We start from the raw sequence: 12,500 nt of genomic DNA on the forward strand, positions 1-12,500 counted from the left end.
CAATATGCACAAGTAGTCCGTCATGAAAGGGGCTGGAAGCTGTTTTCATTTTGACACGAGAGAGAGAGAGAGAGACCACCTTGCATTGTCAATTGCCAAATCTGTATATGGATAAGTAGCCTATGGTTGTCAACTTATTTCGTATGGCCAAACCAGCCTGGCAACGCCCGATCTCGTCTGATCTCGGAAGCTAAGCAGGGTCGGGCCTGGTTAGTACTTGGATGGGAGATTGCCTGGGAATACCAGGTGCTGTATGCTCTTTTGCTCATTCACTTAGAAACTGAAATGTTGCAATATGCACAAGTAGTCCTTCATGAAAGGGGCTGAAAGCTGTTTTCATTTTGACACGAGAGAGAGAGAGAGAGAGAGAGAGACCACCTTGCATTGTCAATTGCCAAATCTGTATATGGATAAGTAGCCTATGGTTGTCAACTTATTTCGTACGGCCATACCAGCCTGGCAACGCCCGATCTCTTCTGATCTCGGAAACTAAGCAGGGTCGGGCCTGGTTAGTACTTGGATGGGAGACCGCCTGGGAATACCAGGTGCTGTATGCTCTTTTGCTCATTCACTTAGAAACTGAAATGTTGCAATATGCACAAGTAGTCCTTCATGAAAGGGGCTGGAAGCTGTTTTCATTTTGACACGAGAGAGAGAGAGAGAGACCACCTTGCATTGTCAATTGCCAAATCTGTATATGGATAAGTAGCCTATGGTTGTCAACTTATTTCGTACGGCCAAACCAGCCTGGCAACGCCCGATCTCGTCTGATCTCGGAAGCTAAGCAGGGTCGGGCTTGGTTAGTACTTGGATGGGAGACCGCCTGGGAATACCAGGTGCTGTATGCTCTTTTGCTCATTCACTTAGAAACTGAAATGTTGCAATATGCACAAGTAGTCCTTCATGAAAGGGGCTGGAAGCTGTTTTCATTTTGACACGAGAGAGAGAGAGAGAGAGAGAGAGAGAGAGACCACCTTGCATTGTCAATTGCCAAATCTGTATATGGATAAGTAGCCTATGGTTGTCAACTTATTTCGTACGGCCATACCAGCCTGGCAACGCCCAATCTCGTCTGATCTCGGAAGCTAAGCAGGGTCGGGCCTGGTTAGTACTTGGATGGGAGACCGCCTGGGAATACCAGGTGCTGTATGCTCTTTTGATTCATTCACTTAGAAACTGAAATGTTGCAATATGCACAAGTAGTCCTTCAAGAAAGGGGCTGGAAGCTGTTTTCATTTTGACACGAGAGAGAGAGAGAGAGAGAGAGAGACCACCTTGCATTGTCAATTGCCAAATCTGTATATGGATAAGTAGCCTATGGTTGTCAACTTATTTCGTACGGCCATACCAGCCTGGCAACGCCCGATCTCGTCTGATCTCGGAAGCTAAGCAGGGTCGGGCCTGGTTAGTACTTGGATGGGAGACCGCCTGGGAATACCAGGTGCTGTATGCTCTTTTGCTCATTCACTTAGAAACTGAAATGTTGCAATATGCACAAGTAGTCCTTCATGAAAGGGGCTGGAAGCTGTTTTCATTTTGACACGAGAGAGAGAGAGAGACCACCTTGCATTGTCAATTGCCAAATCTGTATATGGATAAGTAGCCTATGGTTGTCAACTTATTTCGTACGGCCATACCAGCCTGGCAACGCCCGATCTCGTCTGATCTCGGAAGCTAAGCAGGGTCGGGCCTGGTTAGTACTTGGATGGGAGACCGCCTGGGAATACCAGGTGCTGTATGCTCTTTTGCTCATTCACTTAGAAACTGAAATGTTGCAATATGCACAAGTAGTCCTTCATGAAAGGGGCTGAAAGCTGTTTTCATTTTGACACGAGAGAGAGAGAGAGAGAGAGACCACCTTGCATTGTCAATTGCCAAATCTGTATATGGATAAGTAGCCTATGGTTGTCAACTTATTTCGTACGGCCATACCAGCCTGGCAACGCCCGATCTCTTCTGATCTCGGAAACTAAGCAGGGTCGGGCCTGGTTAGTACTTGGATGGGAGACCGCCTGGGAATACCAGGTGCTGTATGCTCTTTTGCTCATTCACTTAGAAACTGAAATGTTGCAATATGCACAAGTAGTCCTTCATGAAAGGGGCTGGAAGCTGTTTTCATTTTGACACGAGAGAGAGAGAGAGAGAGACCACCTTGCATTGTCAATTGCCAAATCTGTATATGGATAAGTAGCCTATGGTTGTCAACTTATTTCGTACGGCCAAACCAGCCTGGCAACGCCCGATCTCGTCTGATCTCGGAAGCTAAGCAGGGTCGGGCTTGGTTAGTACTTGGATGGGAGACCGCCTGGGAATACCAGGTGCTGTATGCTCTTTTGCTCATTCACTTAGAAACTGAAATGTTGCAATATGCACAAGTAGTCCTTCATGAAAGGGGCTGGAAGCTGTTTTCATTTTGACACGAGAGAGAGAGAGAGAGAGAGAGAGAGAGAGACCACCTTGCATTGTCAATTGCCAAATCTGTATATGGATAAGTAGCCTATGGTTGTCAACTTATTTCGTACGGCCATACCAGCCTGGCAACGCCCAATCTCGTCTGATCTCGGAAGCTAAGCAGGGTCGGGCCTGGTTAGTACTTGGATGGGAGACCGCCTGGGAATACCAGGTGCTGTATGCTCTTTTGATTCATTCACTTAGAAACTGAAATGTTGCAATATGCACAAGTAGTCCTTCAAGAAAGGGGCTGGAAGCTGTTTTCATTTTGACACGAGAGAGAGAGAGAGAGAGAGAGAGAGACCACCTTGCATTGTCAATTGCCAAATCTGTATATGGATAAGTAGCCTATGGTTGTCAACTTATTTCGTACGGCCATACCAGCCTGGCAACGCCCGATCTCGTCTGATCTCGGAAGCTAAGCAGGGTCGGGCCTGGTTAGTACTTGGATGGGAGACCGCCTGGGAATACCAGGTGCTGTATGCTCTTTTGCTCATTCACTTAGAAACTGAAATGTTGCAATATGCACAAGTAGTCCTTCATGAAAGGGGCTGGAAGCTGTTTTCATTTTGACACGAGAGAGAGAGAGAGAGAGACCACCTTGCATTGTCAATTGCCAAATCTGTATATGGATAAGTAGCCTATGGTTGTCAACTTATTTCGTACGGCCAAACCAGCCTGGCAACGCCCGATCTCGTCTGATCTCGGAAGCTAAGCAGGGTCGGGCTTGGTTAGTACTTGGATGGGAGACCGCCTGGGAATACCAGGTGCTGTATGCTCTTTTGCTCATTCACTTAGAAACTGAAATGTTGCAATATGCACAAGTAGTCCTTCATGAAAGGGGCTGGAAGCTGTTTTCATTTTGACACGAGAGAGAGAGAGAGAGAGAGAGAGAGAGAGACCACCTTGCATTGTCAATTGCCAAATCTGTATATGGATAAGTAGCCTATGGTTGTCAACTTATTTCGTACGGCCATACCAGCCTGGCAACGCCCAATCTCGTCTGATCTCGGAAGCTAAGCAGGGTCGGGCCTGGTTAGTACTTGGATGGGAGACCGCCTGGGAATACCAGGTGCTGTATGCTCTTTTGATTCATTCACTTAGAAACTGAAATGTTGCAATATGCACAAGTAGTCCTTCAAGAAAGGGGCTGGAAGCTGTTTTCATTTTGACACGAGAGAGAGAGAGAGAGAGAGAGACCACCTTGCATTGTCAATTGCCAAATCTGTATATGGATAAGTAGCCTATGGTTGTCAACTTATTTCGTACGGCCATACCAGCCTGGCAACGCCCGATCTCGTCTGATCTCGGAAGCTAAGCAGGGTCGGGCCTGGTTAGTACTTGGATGGGAGACCGCCTGGGAATACCAGGTGCTGTATGCTCTTTTGCTCATTCACTTAGAAACTGAAATGTTGCAATATGCACAAGTAGTCCTTCATGAAAGGGGCTGGAAGCTGTTTTCATTTTGACACGAGAGAGAGAGAGAGACCACCTTGCATTGTCAATTGCCAAATCTGTATATGGATAAGTAGCCTATGGTTGTCAACTTATTTCGTACGGCCATACCAGCCTGGCAACGCCCGATCTCTTCTGATCTCGGAAACTAAGCAGGGTCGGGCCTGGTTAGTACTTGGATGGGAGACCGCCTGGGAATACCAGGTGCTGTATGCTCTTTTGCTCATTCACTTAGAAACTGAAATGTTGCAATATGCACAAGTAGTCCTTCATGAAAGGGGCTGGAAGCTGTTTTCATTTTGACACGAGAGAGAGAGAGACCACCTTGCATTGTCAATTGCCAAATCTGTATATGGATAAGTAGCCTATGGTTGTCAACTTATTTCGTACGGCCATACCAGCCTGGCAACGCCCGATCTTGTCTGATCTCGGAAGCTAAGCAGGGTCGGGCCTGGTTAGTAGTTGGATGGGAGACCGCCTGGGAATACCATGTGCTGTATGCTCTTTTGCTCATTCACTTAGAAACTGAAATGTTGCAATATGCACAAGTAGTCCGTCATGAAAGGGGCTGGAAGCTGTTTTCATTTTGACACAAGAGAGAGAGAGACCACCTTGCATTGTCAATTGCCAAATCTGTATATGGATAAGTAGCCTATGGTTGTCAACTTATTTCGTACGGCCATACCAGCCTGGCAATGCCCGATCTCGTCTGATCTCGGAAGCTAAGCAGGGTCGGGCCTGGTTAGTACGTTGATGGGAGACCGCCTGGGAATACCAGGTGCTGTATGCTCTTTTGCTCATTCACTTAGAAACTGAAATGTTGCAATATGCACAAGTAGTCCTTCATGAAAGGGGCTGGAAGCTGTTTTCATTTTGACACGAGAGAGAGAGAGAGAGAGAGACCACCTTGCATTGTCAATTGCCAAATCTGTATATGGATAAGTAGCCTATGGTTGTCAACTTATTTCGTACGGCCATACCAGCCTGGCAACGTCTGATCTCGGAAGCTAAGCAGGGTCGGGCCTGGTTAGTACTTGGATGGGAGACCGCCTGGGAATACCAGGTGCTGTATGCTCTTTTGCTCATTCACTTTGAAACTGAAATGTTGCAATATGCACAAGTAGTCCTTCATGAAAGGGGCTGAAACCTGTTTTCATTTTGACACGAGAGAGAGAGAGAGAGAGACCACCTTGCATTGTCAATTGCCAAATCTGTATATGGATAAGTAGCCTATGGTTGTCAACTTATTTCGTACGGCCATACCAGCCTGGCAACGCCCGATCTCGTCTGATCTCGGAAGCTAAGCAGGGTCGGGCCTGGTTAGTACTTGGATGGGAGACCGCCTGGGAATACCAGGTGCTGTATGCTCTTTTGCTCATTCACTTAGAAACTGAAATGTTGCAATATGCACAAGTAGTCCTTCATGAAAGGGGCTGGAAGCTGTTTTCATTTTGACACGAGAGAGAGAGAGAGACCACCTTGCATTGTCAATTGCCAAATCTGTATATGGATAAGTAGCCTATGGTTGTCAACTTATTTCGTACGGCCATACCAGCCTGGCAACGCCCGATCTCTTCTGATCTCGGAAACTAAGCAGGGTCGGGCCTGGTTAGTACTTGGATGGGAGACCGCCTGGGAATACCAGGTGCTGTATGCTCTTTTGCTCATTCAATTAGAAACTGAAATGTTGCAATATGCACAAGTAGTCCTTCATGAAAGGGGCTGGAAGCTGTTTTCATTTTGACACGAGAGAGAGAGAGAGAGACCACCTTGCATTGTCAATTGCCAAATCTGTATATGGATAAGTAGCCTATGGTTGTCAACTTATTTCGTACGGCCATACCAGCCTGGCAACGCCCAATCTCGTCTGATCTCGGAAGCTAAGCAGGGTCGGGCCTGGTTAGTACTTGGATGGGAGACCGCCTGGGAATACCAGGTGCTGTATGCTCTTTTGATTCATTCACTTAGAAACTGAAATGTTGCAATATGCACAAGTAGTCCTTCATGAAAGGGGCTGGAAGCTGTTTTCATTTTGACACGAGAGAGAGAGAGAGAGAGAGAGAGAGAGACCACCTTGCATTGTCAATTGCCAAATCTGTATATGGATAAGTAGCCTATGGTTGTCAACTTGTTTCGTACGGCCAAACCAGCCTGGCAACGCCCGATCTCGTCTGATCTCAGAAGCTAAGCAGGGTCGGGCCTGGTTAGTACTTGGATGGGAGACCGCCTGGGAATACCAGGTGCTGTATGCTCTTTTGCTCATTCACTTAGAAACTGAAATGTTGCAATATGCACAAGTAGTCCTTCATTAAAGGGGCTGGAAGCTGTTTTCATTTAGACACGAGAGAGAGAGAGAGAGAGAGACCACCTTGCATTGTCAATTGCCAAATCTGTATATGGATAAGTAGCCTATGGTTGTCAACTTATTTCGTACGGCCAAACCAGCCTGGCAACGCCCGATCTCGTCTGATCTCAGAAGCTAAGCAGGGTCGGGCCTGGTTAGTACTTGGATGGGAGACCGCCTGGGAATACCAGGTGCTGTATGCTCTTTTGCTCATTCACTTTGTTAGGATAATTTCTCAAGTAATGCACAGAGTCGTCGGATTCAAAGAAAGTACAATAGTTTAATGCTTGCCAGCAAGGAGACAAAGTCTGATCGCAATACAAAGTTTGTCCGCTAGCATGTTGTGCTAGCTAGCTATTTAAGCAGAACCGCTCTTTACAGTCATTGGTTAAGACAAAGGCATGCAAATGTTCCATTGCTCTTCTTCATTGGCTCCTTGCATAGACCTGGCGCAGGAGTGTGTGCGTGCGTGTTTGAGTGTGTGTGCCTTTTGACCCCTGTAAGCTTGACCACATGATTCACCCAACACAGATAAGGCCAGACATCTTTTATGGCCTCTCCAGTAAGAGAGAGTGGTCAGCCCAGGTCACCTTGTTTACATATGCCTCGTGTTCCCCAAAGTTCAGATTTGGGGGTAGGCCTCTCTCTACACACAAAGGAATGCTGAACACAGAATCATTCTTATACAGGATAAATGTGCTACATCTTCAATTTTCCCAACATATCCCTCCTGTTTATCCTGAATAAAATGTCTTATTCCAAAACCACGCCTACACACAGTCAATAAAATAAAAATACATAAAATAAAATAATTCATAAAAATCAAAAATGTATAAAATTCAATAAGACTACACAGCATTATAGTCTAGTAGTGTGAATGCTTGGACATGAGGGAAGCCCATGGTATTGGGTAAAACCCGTCATCACGCAGCTGAATTGTAATTTGACGTCTGATGAGTTGGACCTCATCTCAGATCTCCTTAACCACACAAAATCAAATTGAAACAAAGATTGCAACAAAGAAATCAATACAGAAATTTTCAGGATATAAGAGTATGCCTACTTGTTGTCAATATGGTCATCTCTAAAACCATCAAACATTCAGTACACTGTCAGTCAGGTTTTTCTAAGACAGGCCCTGATTGTGCTCTTCCTCTCCAGGTTAGGTGATAAGCATTTCTCTCCAGGTCAGGGAGTCATAAACCTCAGTTACCCAAACAAAAACCTGTTTAACCCTTAAGTCACCCCAGATTTTGTCTCCAAATGTACTCCCCCAGTCAACCTTATCCCCATTTTATAGGTGGCAAAAGCTTCTCCCCCTCCCCCGAAGGTGATCTCCTACAGAGCAGTCAGGACTTACGATCAACAGACATTTCTTTCCAGCCTGCTGCTAACTCTTTTACAACCTTTGCATGATAAGACATCACTTGGGCACAAATCCTGAAATCTCATTATATGTTATCAATTTCTGTTTCTTCTCAAATTAATATCAATTTTCTGTAGTATAACCAAGTTTCTCAAAAACTAAACATGAAGCTTTAATGCAATTCCCAAGTAATACTTCATCAAGTCACATAAATGAAACAGCATTGTTATCACCTCTTCCGACAGTCCATAACTGTTCTCAAAACATTCAAACTTCTGCCCTGGAACATAACAAATCAACTGGAACATATTTACGTAACTGGTAGAACGTATCATGATAGGAGTGTTTGTACCTAAATTTTATTCCACAGAAAAGTTTCCCTACTTATCTCAAGATTAAAACTTCACTTCTAAATCTATTTAACATTTGCATTGTTATCAATGAAACAGTTAAATCTTTACTTCTCCTTGTTTCTCAAAGTCCCATTTGTTGAAACGGATGCCATGATTGTGTGCATGGTGATTGTGTAATCTTCTCGTAGAAGATGTAGTCTAGTTACAACGGCAACCTCAACGCACTGTACTACAGGCACAGCGCGGAGTTTTCCTTATTTTGACGTCAAACAAAATGCACGCTTGACTCACGTGTACCATGATATCTCCTTGTTTATCACCTCTGAAACTAGACAGGAATGACCTCGTTCACCTTGGGTCATTTTCCAGGACTTAACGTGTCAAATCCGTCACCACAATCCAGTCTCCTTAGGTCAGGGACCTCTCACTGGATTGAGACAGCATCTTTCTCCTGTCTGCGAATTTCAGAAGAAGTAGACTACATAGTAATTAAAATTACATTCTCACAGAGGTCAGTTGAAAGCAACTGACTCGTCATCGGCCCATTCCTGAATCTTTACAACATTTCTTTAGCTCAATAAAGTTCATGCATATCTTGCTCTCACTCAAATCGGGTATGCTAAAAAAGTTTTTTCTTAAAGTTTTCTTGAATAGTTTGCAAATCCATATGCTGTGAACACTCTTTCGTTATCACTCCCTCCTGTTGAGACATGATGAATCTCATGGCTCAATATTATAGCATAACGAAATAGATTCTTCAGTAACATAAGTTCCTCCTGTGGATTTACACAACCCCTCATTTTGGTGACAATTCTTGCATATCTCTCAAGACAGTCTCATCCCCATTATACCTTTTCTAATGTCAAGACAGACAGACTTGTATGGCTGCCTCTTTCGCTACCACACATGTTTTAGCATTCCCAGAAAAATAAAATCAGTGTTATCAGTATGAACATCTAGTTGAGCAAACAAATTCTTCATAATCAATATCTTTCCTTGTAGATAGTCACTGAGGTTAAAACATTGCATCTTTTAACCATAGCGAACAGTAATGAGATGCTATTTCATTGTCCAGAAAACATAAAACTATTGTCATAATGTTGAAGCACACATTATACCCTGTGTAATCTGTTGAATCAGCCGGAATAGCACTGTGCCTAGTTGAGGTCTAGCTTGGCGCATGCAAGACAATCGGACTTCCCTTTTTGCGAGTTTAAACATTATCCATTCCAACCACTAATTTTCTGTCAGTAAATCCAGTTCTTAATACTAGTGTGTTCTGCTCGTCTCAGCGTTGTCTTTATCTGTCCTATTGTTTCCACTAGGAGCATCATACAGGAGCAATCACTTTTTCAAACCATAGTATAGGGAAGACTATTATGAATATTAGCAACAGTAAGCTAAATATGGTACCACGGATGTCACAATACTACGGATGAGGAAATAGGTCATCCATCTTTTCTACCTGTCCCTGCTTACTGTCTCCTATCTTTTTAGCCTATTTAGTCTACACCCTATGTCTCTGTTGGCTGTTGGTTTCTTCACTGAGGTTGAGACGCGCCTTTCTTTAAGAGAATGACTCCCCTTTGTAGTCAGACTTGTGCCTCAAGACTGTGGTGCGTAACTAATCAGTCCCTGTATCAATGTCCCTTACTTTCTTACAATGTGACAAATGCATCTAAGACGTCCTCTCTGCTATTTTGACTGCAGTGGGTGTGGTGAGTAGTACCTGATACAGTCCCTCCCACCTGGGCTGGACCAGTTCTTTCTTTTAATAACTTTAATCAATACCCAATCTCCTGGTTTAACTCATCCACGCTTTGGTTTACTGCTTCACCTGGAACAGAATTTAGCAGAAGATATCTCTTTTCTAGTTAGCATTTTGTAACGTTTTGATCCACCTCTTCAGGAATTTGGACTACTTCTAGTAGAACCAACACAAGTTCTTCAGAATTCTTATCTTTCCAAGTGATCATTGCCCTATTTATCCATTGTTGAGCAAACATATATAACAAGACAATACCTCATCATTTGATATTCAACTCCTATTACTTATGTCTAGAAATCTGTTTCTTTGTTCCCTTTTAAACAAAATCAACTGTTAGTCTAATTTCTTTCACTACAAAAACCTTTCTTTGTTTAAAACCTGTTAAGTTTAAGACCTATATAATTTTAGATTCTCTGTTTAACCAAATCACACCTCTTTTTGTCAAAGATATGATAAAAACCATTGTCATCCCAAACCAGAATTTATTCTGTATGTTTCTCAAATGAAAATATAAACCACATATTGTTCTTAATGTAGCTATTAACCAAACATTTTTTCCCAACTATATTTTCTATAAAGGTCAGATAGGTAGAACTTCATAACCTGCTTTGGCTGCAGTCCAAAACAAGCTAATTAGCACGAACCATCATAACCACAATTTATCAGACTTAATGAGTCTTCCCAAATTCTTTCAGAACAAAGGTTATAATAACCCTCCTTATGCACTAATACCATTCATTAATACAATCTCATCACAGACCAACTGTTTATCCCAAACATTGTGTCAGGCTCTTCATAAAACATCCAGTAAAACTTAAAATCAAATTACAATCAATCTCCAAATAAAAGTATATTTTAGTTATTCTCTCTTTCTCATTTGTAACCAAATTGCATCCAATACCTTTATCAAAACTCTTAAAAATCCTACATTTTACTTTTTTGATTTTAAATGTTTTCCCATATACCTAAAGTAATAGTTCCCTTTTTAGAACATCAAAGTCTTTAAACCAATCATCTCTTCACAACCACAAAACGTTCTCTTGTTTCATTTTATAACCTTTCATGATCCTCTTAAACCAATCTTATGTAACTTTCTAATCATTTCCTCATAATGTTTTACATACATTTCTTCAAACCAAAATAAAACATTTGTGAAAACACACAGCTTCAAAATAACCCAACTAGAAAAGTGCCATCAATTGTTTTCATGTCAATGGATATTTGATGTGCACGTGGTTATCAGATGTAGATAATAAAGTTACAATTCCAAATGAACTGAAATCCTTAAACAAAACACATTCCTTCGCCAAATAAAAAAACAACCTTCCTGTGTAAACACAAACTTCCCATAAGTTCCCATAACACACAAGGTTGCCATTATTGACTGAATCTCGCCGTTTGATTTCAAAATTAGCCTTCTGTTAATTCTTTGAGCCACATTTTAATTTGCTTTAAACTATCGTTATCATAATGTTGTTTTATCAAATCAATGTTCGGACAGTTAACTGATCCTAGACCTAAGTCACTCATGCCAGTATTTCGCTCCGTAATCACGTCAACCAAACAATGCCCTTAAGACAAAAGAAAATATAAATTCTCCCTTTTTCTGTTTTAAACCTTTAAATTCACAATTTAACAAGAGTAAAATAAGCCCGTAAAACAAAACCTTACTCTATAACTTCTCAAAAGTCTTATCAAAGCATGTAATACAGAATACGCCTTTGAATATTCCTATATTTACCAGCCATTGTGCCCTCGGCATGCGTAATGCACGGACAATTCTTCAAATCTCAATTTTGCGGACCAAAAACCCTAAATGAAAATATTTAATTTTAATATTTTATAGTTTGTATTATGATTTAATGCAACACTCTTGTTACTTTCTCAATTACTCTTAATTTTTTAATAACTCAAATCTATCACTGTTTCCATCAGCGCCCGCTTCAAACTCGAATCAAACAAACAGCGCGCTCTGGAACAAAGCAAAAACGTATTTTTCTTTAAACAACACAGATAGTTGGCGTTTACCTTCTATTCACTTATTTTTGCTCTATAACTCTTCTGATTGTAGGTATTAGAACCAATTTTTAAACCAGGGGTGTAATTTCTGCATTCTTATTGAATACCTTCACACAGATATGCCGCTTATAAATACAAGTTCTGGTCGGAAAGGCTCCAAAAACCTCCCTGTTTGGCTAGGAATTACAACAAATGTTGATCACGCATTCGTTAACCACCAAACTTCGAATTCATCCAAACGGACACATCCTTCAGCATTAATACTCACATATTTATGCAGAATTACCCTCTGGGATCACCTTTGTAAAACTTCAACGTAACGGGACACTTTTAGCCCCCACCTTTCCTCGGAATTTCTGAAACTCATGTAAAATGTACTCAAACAACCAAAAACCTTGTTAGCAAATATTTCAAAATACTCATCACGTAACATGTTTTAAAAAATCACCAAATTAATATCAAATTCGCCAATTTCTCTAAATTTGCGTCTTTTTCAATCTCTCAATTTCTCTACGCATGCGTTATGCGGTTACTCATCTCTGATCTCATATGTCAAGCTGCAATTCCTTTACTAGCCTGTACCCGCCGCCATCGCTGTTGATTCTGTCTGTAAACTATGACAAATACCTTTGCCATTTTTCCTGTCTCCCTGGACACTCACGAAACCACAGCCTTGATCCTTCCGATCCAAGCGCTGTCTTTCTGGCAATTTTTCTGACATTATTCAACAGACAGCGGACTGGC

At 42.1% G+C, this 12,500-nt stretch overlaps 5 non-coding genes and 17 pseudogenes across 5 annotated transcripts; all 22 read left to right on the forward strand.

The window, feature by feature from the left end:
• Positions 1-139: 139 nt before the first annotated feature.
• Positions 140-258, forward strand: LOC146298175 (5S ribosomal RNA; annotated as a pseudogene).
• A 180-nt stretch (positions 259-438) lies between these two features.
• On the forward strand, positions 439-557 carry LOC146298176 (5S ribosomal RNA; annotated as a pseudogene).
• A 172-nt stretch (positions 558-729) lies between these two features.
• Positions 730-848, forward strand: LOC146298177 (5S ribosomal RNA; annotated as a pseudogene).
• Positions 849-1,034: 186 nt separating this feature from the next.
• On the forward strand, positions 1,035-1,153 carry LOC146298178 (5S ribosomal RNA; annotated as a pseudogene).
• Positions 1,154-1,334: 181 nt separating this feature from the next.
• Positions 1,335-1,453, forward strand: LOC146298179 (5S ribosomal RNA). The gene has a single exon (XR_014745549.1). It is a non-coding gene; the product is annotated as a 5S ribosomal RNA (ribosomal RNA).
• Positions 1,454-1,623: 170 nt separating this feature from the next.
• Positions 1,624-1,742, forward strand: LOC146298180 (5S ribosomal RNA). Its single transcript, XR_014745571.1, has one exon. It is a non-coding gene; the product is annotated as a 5S ribosomal RNA (ribosomal RNA).
• Positions 1,743-1,918: 176 nt separating this feature from the next.
• Positions 1,919-2,037, forward strand: LOC146298181 (5S ribosomal RNA; annotated as a pseudogene).
• A 174-nt stretch (positions 2,038-2,211) lies between these two features.
• On the forward strand, positions 2,212-2,330 carry LOC146298182 (5S ribosomal RNA; annotated as a pseudogene).
• Positions 2,331-2,516: 186 nt separating this feature from the next.
• LOC146298183 (5S ribosomal RNA) lies at positions 2,517-2,635 on the forward strand (annotated as a pseudogene).
• Positions 2,636-2,818: 183 nt separating this feature from the next.
• LOC146298184 (5S ribosomal RNA) lies at positions 2,819-2,937 on the forward strand. Its single transcript, XR_014745582.1, has one exon. It is a non-coding gene; the product is annotated as a 5S ribosomal RNA (ribosomal RNA).
• A 174-nt stretch (positions 2,938-3,111) lies between these two features.
• LOC146298185 (5S ribosomal RNA) lies at positions 3,112-3,230 on the forward strand (annotated as a pseudogene).
• A 186-nt stretch (positions 3,231-3,416) lies between these two features.
• On the forward strand, positions 3,417-3,535 carry LOC146298186 (5S ribosomal RNA; annotated as a pseudogene).
• A 179-nt stretch (positions 3,536-3,714) lies between these two features.
• Positions 3,715-3,833, forward strand: LOC146298187 (5S ribosomal RNA). Its single transcript, XR_014745593.1, has one exon. It is a non-coding gene; the product is annotated as a 5S ribosomal RNA (ribosomal RNA).
• Positions 3,834-4,003: 170 nt separating this feature from the next.
• On the forward strand, positions 4,004-4,122 carry LOC146298188 (5S ribosomal RNA; annotated as a pseudogene).
• Positions 4,123-4,290: 168 nt separating this feature from the next.
• Positions 4,291-4,409, forward strand: LOC146298189 (5S ribosomal RNA; annotated as a pseudogene).
• Positions 4,410-4,577: 168 nt separating this feature from the next.
• Positions 4,578-4,696, forward strand: LOC146298190 (5S ribosomal RNA; annotated as a pseudogene).
• A 176-nt stretch (positions 4,697-4,872) lies between these two features.
• On the forward strand, positions 4,873-4,981 carry LOC146298191 (5S ribosomal RNA; annotated as a pseudogene).
• Positions 4,982-5,155: 174 nt separating this feature from the next.
• Positions 5,156-5,274, forward strand: LOC146298192 (5S ribosomal RNA). Its single transcript, XR_014745604.1, has one exon. It is a non-coding gene; the product is annotated as a 5S ribosomal RNA (ribosomal RNA).
• A 170-nt stretch (positions 5,275-5,444) lies between these two features.
• Positions 5,445-5,563, forward strand: LOC146298193 (5S ribosomal RNA; annotated as a pseudogene).
• Positions 5,564-5,735: 172 nt separating this feature from the next.
• Positions 5,736-5,854, forward strand: LOC146298194 (5S ribosomal RNA; annotated as a pseudogene).
• Positions 5,855-6,039: 185 nt separating this feature from the next.
• On the forward strand, positions 6,040-6,158 carry LOC146298195 (5S ribosomal RNA; annotated as a pseudogene).
• Positions 6,159-6,334: 176 nt separating this feature from the next.
• Positions 6,335-6,453, forward strand: LOC146298196 (5S ribosomal RNA; annotated as a pseudogene).
• The last annotated feature ends 6,047 nt before the right edge of the window (positions 6,454-12,500 follow it).

The sequence above is a fragment of the Hypomesus nipponensis genome, chromosome 3, assembly GCF_054491055.1.
Source record: "Hypomesus nipponensis isolate SF chromosome 3, ASM5449105v1, whole genome shotgun sequence".
NCBI classification, from domain to species: domain Eukaryota; kingdom Metazoa; phylum Chordata; class Actinopteri; order Osmeriformes; family Osmeridae; genus Hypomesus; species Hypomesus nipponensis.